This window comes from Solanum dulcamara, chromosome 7 (assembly GCF_947179165.1).
Source record: "Solanum dulcamara chromosome 7, daSolDulc1.2, whole genome shotgun sequence".
Lineage (NCBI taxonomy): Eukaryota > Viridiplantae > Streptophyta > Magnoliopsida > Solanales > Solanaceae > Solanum > Solanum dulcamara.
The window spans coordinates 13667475-13677581 of record NC_077243.1 but is presented as its reverse complement, the minus strand read 5'-3'; the positions used below and the strand labels follow the sequence as shown (position 1 = coordinate 13677581).

The 10107-nt window shown below is 32.8% G+C and overlaps 1 long non-coding RNA gene across 2 annotated transcripts; it reads right to left on the bottom strand.

The window, feature by feature from the left end:
- Nucleotides 1-4160: 4160 nt before the first annotated feature.
- LOC129896526 (uncharacterized) lies at nucleotides 4161-5622 on the bottom strand. Of its 2 annotated transcripts, XR_008767986.1 has the most exons (3): nucleotides 5015-5622; nucleotides 4774-4892; nucleotides 4161-4688 (listed from the first exon to the last, which is right to left on the bottom strand). It is a non-coding gene; the product is annotated as an uncharacterized LOC129896526 (long non-coding RNA). The 2 variants fall into 2 exon arrangements; XR_008767985.1 differs by lacking the exon at nucleotides 5015-5622 and having other exon boundaries at nucleotides 4774-4999.
- Nucleotides 5623-10107: the final 4485 nt, after the last annotated feature.

Below are 10107 nucleotides of genomic sequence, written 5' to 3'. Positions count from 1 at the left end.
CCTTATTTGAAAGCAGGTTACACAACACCTTTGTAGAAGGGTGTCCCAACCTATTATGCCATAATAGCTTGTGTGTATTTGAATGTTGTGTCATGAATACTACTCCATCACTTTTGTCTTCTCAACATGGGATTTGAGTAGGAAGGTAGTAGAGTCCATCAATCTCTTTACCAATCCCTTTCATCTTCCAATTGAAGAGGTCCTGGAGGACAAAAAACTCAGGAAAAAAACTAATTGAATACTCCAATTGTCTTATTAACTGAGATACTGAAAGCAAATCATACTTGAATGCATGTACAACTAACACATTATCCAGCACATCACCATTAGCTGTGTTACAATGACCAGTATATGAGACTGATGCAGCTTCACCATTAGGCAGTTATGTCTGCATTAATTTGGTCTATGTTTTTGAAATAATTATGTAGTTGTGAGTAAATTAGTTTCATCTGTACTACTTTTAAAACAATTATGAAGTTGTCACGCCCCGGGAGGGTACCCTAGACGTAACCGGCACTCAGGAACCATTTTTGGCTCCCAAGCAAACCACATAGCCTGATCACATATCCGTTCATTTATTCATTCAGCAGAAAACTTAAAATACAGAGAATATTTGGCGGGCAACTCAAATCGTCAGTCTAACTCAAAGAATAAAGGCCATGGGCCAACAAATCAACTCTAATATTTGTCATTTAAAATAGTTCGACAAAAATAATTCAAGAAAAGAAAATACTTTATCGATCCATCATTATCTAGTCTATGAAGCCTCTATCACTACTATCTATTTGGTGCCAACGACATATTCATGGCTACCTCAAACCAAAATGAAAAGGGCTAACTCAATGTAAGATTTCATAAGCGGTGTCCTCCGAAAGTAGGGGAGGACTCACCAATACGTTGAGTGCGAATAGATCCCCAATGATGCTCCTATTGACTATCTCTTAAACCTGTCTCTGCATCATGAAACGATGCAGGTCCAAATGGACGTCAGTACATGGAATGTACGAGTATGTAATATGGCAGAATGAAACATACCTCGAGGAAGAATAACATCGGTCCACATAGCTCAAATTAGAAAGATAAGAGAGACTCAAATAAGGCGTCATAAGTCTAAATTAAGGATACAGTTTAGACAGAGACCAATCATATACCATACTATCCAATCCAATTATGTATAATACAGTTCAATCAAATCATTTATAATTCGATCTCTTTCAATCATGTACAATCCGATTATATACACTCAACTCAACAATCAACTCAATAATCAAATCTAATCTAGTCACATACCATTCTATTCAATCCAATCACAATTCATCTAATCCAATCCGACCATATACAATCAACTTAACATTTAACTCAACAATCAGCTCAAATGACTCAACTCAGTAAATATGCAAATTAAATTATACAGCATTTTACAATTCAACTCAAAGGACTCAACTCAATAAATATGTAACAACTCACTCAAGTGTCCTAAGTCTAACAAGAAATAGTTTAGACAGGACTAACTCATAAGCATATAGCAACTCACTCAAATGCCCTAAGTCTAGCAAGAAATAGTTTAGATAGGACTAACTCATAAGCAACTCAACTCAACTGACTCGGAGCACTATCAAGACCTAAATGGGAGTTTCTCTTATCCGACAACCATCACCTATGAGCCGGTGATAGTACAACAATCAGACGTTGTTGCCACGTCCGTCCATACCTTGCCAGGGCATGAACGCCTCCCTAATCATGGATACCATCGATTAGTCAAGTCCTATCATTTCAGGATAATAAAATGGGAAATATCCGACTTTAACGGTTTGATCCCATGGGAAGCATTCGACTTTAATGGTTCCATCCTTACCTACGTTGGCGGCGTAGTTTCTGGGGTTCAAGTATGGACTATACTCTCACCCGCTTCGGTGCTCGATACTCCTCCCATGACTCTATGCTCATAAAACTCCATCCAATCATCTCAAATAAGCCCTCACGGCTAGTTTCATTTAGCATATTGCCAACTCATTAACTATATTCTCATTTCAACTCAATCAAGTCATAATGACAAATCTCATTGGACTCTTTTCAAATCTCAACTCAAATTCGGCCTTATTGGACCTTCTTTCAAATCGACTCATCTCAAATCATCAAACTCTTCTCTTTAAAATTTATACAATCTCAACTCAATGAATGCAGAAAATATTATGTACATAAAAATATAATTTCCACTCCTCAACTCAAACTCAAAATAGATACTTTAATGTAAAAATACTCAACTCATTTAAAGGCTCCTCATACTCAACTCATACTTAAACTCCTTTCTAAATCAAAGATGAAACTAATAATTCCTTAGACTCAAAATAGCGTGTAAATGATTTATGCAAAAAGGTTCACAAATAATTTATTTAAAGCTCCTCCTCAAAAGATAATTTATTTTCAAAATATTTCTAAGACTCCAATCAACTCAAATTATGCACATCACATACCAAAAATTTACATTAGACTCCGATCCACTTCATCACATAACATTCTCATCAATATAGCCTCTTCATTCACATCATCATCAAATATCATCATTCACATAGTCACCAAACATCATTATCACATCATCATCATATATCATCATTCACATCATCATCAAGCATTTGCTCCAAAATCCTTATTTTAGTTCTATGTTCATTTTATAAAAGCAAAAGGACATTCTTAACTATCTAATTTATTCTTTTCATTTCAATCAATACATATATACACACAACTATCCATCTCAACCTCAAGTCATTTATGACAAGAAATCTCATCTTGGGTTCATGTGAATGAAACATGAACCCATACTCTCAACACAACTCAACTCAAAAATATCGTCAATACCTATAAATCTATATACAAAGATACACTTGTAGTTAATAATATTAAAAATAACTATTTAGTAACTCAAGTCATTAAAATCATCAATCAACCATTTGTATCTAAAAACATTCCATAGTTTAGGGAAAACTTTCAAGAAAACCTTTCTAGAAGGTGCAACTCTTTCACAACTCCTAACCAACACATCTATGGGCATATGGAAGAACTCAATCCATATTTTAGATTAGCCTTACATACCTTAGTGAAGACTTGAAGAAAACCTTGATGTTGGGTCTTCAATGGAGGACTCAAATCTTGGACTCTTTTGTTGGAAATGGAGAAGAAGAAGTAGAGAGAGAGAGAGAGGAACTCCTAAGGCTTTTCTAGAGAGAGAGTGGGGGCTGAAAAATAATCCTAAAATGATCTATGGTGATACATATATAATTTGGGACAATTCCCAAATTGCCCATTCTTAAAAGTTCTGAAAAATAGGCAAAAAATACACCTAGCGCGATAGTGGCGAGTTGCGTCCTTGCAGCGCCAGGCTGATTACGCCTAAAACCTGCACACCTCGTAGTGGCGCGCCGCGCCAAGGACCAAACTACTGAGGCACATTTTTGGCGCGATAGTGGCGCGTCGCGCCCTTACGGCGCCAAGGCCAATATTTTCTGGGTTCTGGAAATTGGCTTGGAAAACCCTGCACACCTTAAAGTGGCGCGCCGCGCCAGAGCCCAAACTACTGAGGCATGTTTCTGGCGTGATAGTGGCGCGTCGCGCCACTGCGGCGCCAAGCCCAGTTTTCCCAGCAATTGCAACCTAGGCCTGAAAATCTCTGATGTGCTAGTTTGTAGCAAAATAGCCATAACTTTTGATTCCGAACTCCAAAAATTACATTCTTGGTGGCGTTGGAAAGAAGACTCAAATACCTTTAATTTGGTAGGTTGTGGGCCACTTATTTCTTTATATCCTAGGAGATATGATCGTTTGAAGTTGATCCTTATACTAACTCGTCCGAAAACTTAATAGATTGGAGTTCTTTGGACTCGACTTGGTGTTAGAGATCCCTTATGACCCCTAAACACATCTAACACACTTCAAATACTTATGAATTAATCCTAACTCATGTTTAGAATTACAAGTCCTCCGGTCTGAGTCTACCCACACGTGAAGAAATGTTCGAGTCTTTGCGGAAAAAAAAATTCCGGGGTGTCACACAAGTTCTGCTTCAATTTAATGCAATTTTAGTTATGGCTGATTATAACTTTGATTATGCAGTTATTTTATGTCGAAACAAAAGAAAAGATTTCACATAGTGAAATGCACAAAGAGACAAACAAACTACAATTTATTAAGAAATCAAGACAAAGTTCATTACAAAAGAGGTTACACTTAATTGATTAAAACACAAAGGATATTATACTAACATTAATCTAACAGAACTCTTAATCTAATAACATCAACAACCTAAGGTAACTTCATTGAACATCTCTTCATATCTATCATTCTAAACCAATAGCTTATAGCTACAGCTATAACACAACAACAAAGGACAGTGAAAAAAAATACATTCTCCGTAGTTCTTCTCCAATTCTTGCTTTCTTTCAACTTCTCAACCTCTTCTTTCAACTTTTTCAATTTCATATCTGGACAATTATCGTCTAATTGAAATCTCTAGGCTTGTCAACTTCTTCAAAATTCTCAATCAATTTCACAAATTCATTAGCTAACGTTTGAGAAGATTCCACTAAATTCTCAAGCTCACTCAATTTCTCTATTAGTTTATGAATTATGAATTTGGACCTCGCATCAATATTCTCTTTATCCCTCCAACACCAAAAGTAGCAAGATCTAGGACCCTTCAAGAATAGAAATTTATGAAGGAATTAGTGCTCAATCAAAATTCTCAAACTACTAAACAAATGAGAAAATTTTGTTGTTTACCCCATAATAAGGACATGACCAATTTCTTTTTCCGTAATCAGTTGAAGTCCAAGATGTTTTCAAACGCACCACAAACCCATGATTGCATCGAACAACTTCATTCGTAGTATCATCATCCTCTTCCATACAAAACTTAGACAAGTTAATTGGGCGCATTGTGTGTTGCAATGCAATAAAAATCGACTATGAAGAAAAGGGAAAAACAAAAATCAAAAGAATAGATGAAGGGAAATAAGCTTACATTTTACTTTTTCTCGGATAGATGAAGAAGATTATGATTCAAATACTCAATTTTTGGGTTTGCAGAGCTAATTCCTCTCAATTTTTATAGTGAGGGAAAGGAGAAGAAAGAAATTAAGGGGGGTGAGGAAGAAGAGAAGAAGGTGAGGGTCGGGTCTTAAATAATTGAGGAAAATGAAAATAATTCGTTAAAATGGACGATAACGCTTAACACGCGTGATGGGCTGGTGTTGTAAAGATTGAAAAAAATAGTTGAAAAATGTTAAGATGATATTTAAATACTCATGTAGTTAAAGTACTAAAGTAAGTTGTGCTGCCAAGTTTTGAAGAGTTTTTGATGTATTATCCCTAAATTAAAAGTACCACTACTCCCCTGCATGAATATTAGTGATCTCTCTTGTTGTTCCTTCAATCATAAAACAGAATGGTGCTCCGTTTCATTTTCCAAATCTGTAAACGAGGAGACAAATGAACATTTTTTTTCTTTTTAATCACTTTGATATGATTGGATCAGAGTGCTAATATATCATAGTATTACATAAAGCATTTTCACATTAACATTTAACCCCACTAATTAGGGGGAAAGGGACAAAGAATCTCCCAAATGTTTGTTCCTTATTGGACAGAGCTTATAATAACATAGGAAAGAAATAAGACTAGTGCGGTGCATACTTCATACGGCCAATCTTTACTCGGAGGAAGTGCCACGTCATTCGTTCATAGAGAGGCGGAGTTAGTGTGTTGATTATAAGTTTGATTGAATTCAGTAATTTTAATTTAAACTCTGAATTTGTATAAAGAAATTTATTGAATATGTATAAATTATTAATTTAAAATATAATAAATTAAAAGATTTAAAATTTTGATCGAACTCATAAACTTTAATTTCTGACTCTATTCTACCTCGATATATGGAAAGAGGAAGAAAAAATAAGTTCTAGATATTCATAATTGAAGTAGTGGAAGAAAACTCAGTTGGTTTACTTAGGGGCGGCTCAAGCTAATAAGTGGCGGCCTAAAGCCAAAAATAAATCTGAGGCTTTAAACTTATTAGTTTTTTTTATACATATATTTAACGTATATTCATCTAGTTTTTTGAGATGCAAAGTTATTTTTTTAAAATGAAAAAGGTTACTTTTTTTATAAATACTATTGAAATTTTTTAAATCTTATGATCTTAAACATGTCAAGTGGAAAATTATATTTAAAAATTGACAAAAAAGAAAGAAATAATCTTTAATGTTTCGAAACAAACTAAAAGAAAAAAATAAGACAATTAAATTAAAAGACACAGTATAATTTTTTCTTAAAAAAAGACTTATAATAATTTTATTATTACTGAAAAATGAGGTCTCTAAATTTCGAGGCCTAAAATGGATACCTCATATTTAAAGGTAGTGAGATGCCCTTGGGTTTACTATTTGAACACATTTCGATTCACCATCTTGTAATCTCTTTCCTATCCCTCAATTTTATATTATTTTTTTAAAAAAAAAGAATTAGAAAATGGAAGAAAAATTAATTAAAAAGAGAAAAGGGAATAGATTTCAGGAAACATGAATAAATGATAATATTGAGAAATGGCATAAATGGGATGAGTCTAAATTTATGCAAATTTTCCTGCCGTCAAACAAGGAAACGAAAGCCACAAAATAGATAAATGCAGTTGAAGAGAGAGACAGAAAAGGGTGAAAATGGATAAGATTTTAGAAAAAATAAATAAATGATAATAACGAGAAATGACCTAAATGAGATGCGATTAAATTTATGCAATTATTCCTTTCTCATTCCTAGAATTAGTTTTAAAACATTATAAATATAGATATATCATTGTAACACAACATTTTTTTTTGGCTATAAATAGACAAGAAAACTCACCTATTATGCATCACTTCATACGAAAAAAGAAAAAGGAAAACAGCTACTCCACTAGTAAGAAATGGAAGGTAAGGCATTAAGGAAGCAGAGTGGAGTTATGCTAATGATGGTGATTATGGCCTTAATTATTTGTGATCCAATTAAGGTGGAGTGTGCCATTGGAGTTGATATACATCCATGTACAGTGCCTGCATGTATAGCAGCATGCCAGAAAATCTTGAAGGACAAATATAAAAGTGCGACATGTGCAACGGGGCCTAAAGGAAAATATTGCATTTGCTTGGGATGATAATATTATAAATATAATTATTGAGTATTTTATCGTAAACTTATATTCACTTTCAATAGGGAAAGAGGGCATGTTGGGTTTCTGTACTGTACTAGTTAAAATCTCATCAATATAGTAATGTTTTTCGTAATCTTTCGCTATTTTTCTGTTACGAAAAAATAAGTAGAAGTATCTTTATTTATAATAGTGCTAAATTTACTTTATAACCAGAATTGAAAAATCTATTCATGTTTGAATTTGACAACAAATCTATTAAATAAACTATCAAAATACCAAATTTTAAACATTAATAATAGTTTTCCCCTATCTGAAAAATATATTTCTCAGTGGTAACCAAATTAATTAAATTATGATCTCCCTAATGTGTAACTAATTATTAAAGGCATTTTAATAGACAATATATCTTGTCTTTGATCAAAATGTTAGTAAGCATTAGTGTTTTATAACGCTTTTTTGGGATGAGCATCAGGATCAGACATAGTAAAAATGTATGGGGGCGATATATGGAACGAAAATACCGTGAGGTATATACTTAGACGTTGTTCGATTTTATTTTTTGGAATGTAAGCCCAAAAAATCTCTCTTAAGTAAAATTAAAATTGCTAAATAAGTTCTTAATATTAATACCAAAAGATACAAAATTTGTTTTGTTATTAAATTTAAGAAGTTAAAAAATTTAAAATTTAAAATATTTTTTATTGTTAGTCCTAATTTTTGTTCTTTCTTTTTGTCTTTTTATCTGGTAAAGAAAAGAAATGATCAATGTACAAACTACAAAGTTAAAATTCATCATTTTTCATCAATTGCTCTTATGTAATATTTAAGGTTCCTTTAGTTAAAAATAACATATATAATTATCTCCCATTTTTTCTTATGTAATTTTAGCAAACAAATTAAAATTGGCCCAAAACTACACCAGATAAAAACATTAATTACTTTTTTTCCATTCGACCTTATTACTTCTCTAAGAAGATATGTAGTCATTAATTATTCATTTAAGGAAGAGAGATATAAGAGTAGTTTAGCTAAATATTTCTTATACTCCCTCCATTTCTTTTTAGTCGGTATGATATGGTTTTTCCCTCCCTCCCTGAGTGACATGAACCCATTTTTATACCTTTGAAACTCAAAAGATACAGTTTTACTTTTGAGTTTGACCGTATCTTAATCAAGAAAGTAATTAATCACCTTAATCTTAGATTAATTAGTGCTCCTAGTACTCCTGCAAATCATAACACGTGGTGGTGCTCCAATTCCTTTTCCAAATTTGCAAAAGACACACATAAACAGAAAATTCCATTTAATCATTAGTTGTGTATATGATTGGACAGTTTGCTAAACCTAATTAATCCACAAAACACAATTTTAATGTTGTTATACGTCCAGGTGTCACTTTAATCACACCAATCAGATGGCCCCAAAAACAGATCTAGTACGTTATATATGTGGAAAAGGACTACTATACATAGGAATCGCCAAAACGTTGATTCCTTATTGGACACAACTTATATTAACATTAAAAAAGATACATGGCTAGTGGAATGTGATACTTCATATCTTAATTATTTTTAATACTAAGACAGGAATATAATATTATGGGCTTCAATTAAATATATTGAATTGCCTACTTGATGGCAAATCATCGGACTACAAAAATTTCACTATAAATACACATGAAGAATTCATCCCTATGTAGTACTTATAAGGAAAGAAGAAAAGGAAAGTTAGAAATTTAATTAATGGAAATGAAGAAGAGTAGTGGAGTTGTACTAATGATGGTGATTATGGTGTTAATTATTTGTAATCCAATTAAGGTGGAGAGTGCAATTGGGATTAACATAAATCCATGCACTGTTCCAGAATGTGTAGCTGCATGCAAGAAAGCTTTGAATGCCAAATACCAAAGTGCGACATGTGCAACGGGCCCTAAAGGAAAATATTGCATCTGCTTGGGATGACGATATAACTTTAAGCTGGTGTGTGTACTCCGTTTTATTTTATATAGCAATATAAAAAATATCATCGTATAAAATGAAACAGAGGAAGTATATACGTAATATTTAGAATAAGGTTCCTTCCGATTCACTTAGGAGGAAAGGAAGGAACACATAAATGTTGTTGGGTTTTATTTGGTGTACTAATATTAAGCTACTCACTATTAAGTAAATCGATCTATTACTGGTGTTAGCCCAAGGACCTCTCTTCATCACTAGTGTAATCAAACCACTACTTTCAATAAATAAATAAAAAAGTTTCTTAGCTTTGTTCTGAATGTCAGCAACAGCCAACAAATGCTTTCTTCTCGTTTCCTTTTTGTTGATCTTGGGTGTGTTTGGTCTGAAAGGAATACATTTTCTATGGGGAGTGTGCGTCCTCCAAAAGTACTATTAGTATATAAATCTAATTTTATTTGACCATAAGCAAAAATAAAAATTATTTCAAAATTATTTATAATGAATCTAGACAAACATTATGGGGCGGCAGGGGTGGGGTGGTGATTATGAGTGATGAGGAGACAATCAACGTAAAATGCTAATTATAGAACTTGTTTCCCTAATCTCACTAGAACAATGAAAATCAATTTCCTAATTTTAAATTTGCACAAGAAGTCGATAGTTAGTTACTCTCTATTCCATATTATTTGTCACCTTTACTTTTTGAAATTATGATAAACAAAGTGCGGAGAATAACCTGTGTATATATTATTTCAATTATATAAGGTGTATATATATGCAAATACAAGGAGCTCTAATTAAGGAAAGAATCGAAACACCCAAATTAAAGACCACCAAGAAATAGGGTCAATAAGGGTAATACTCACAAAAACTTGATGATATAATCCACTTTTTGGACAAAGCACGTACTATTTTCTTAAAAAAGTCTCATAACATTAAAAAGATTAACTTTTTTAATTAAAATAATTATAA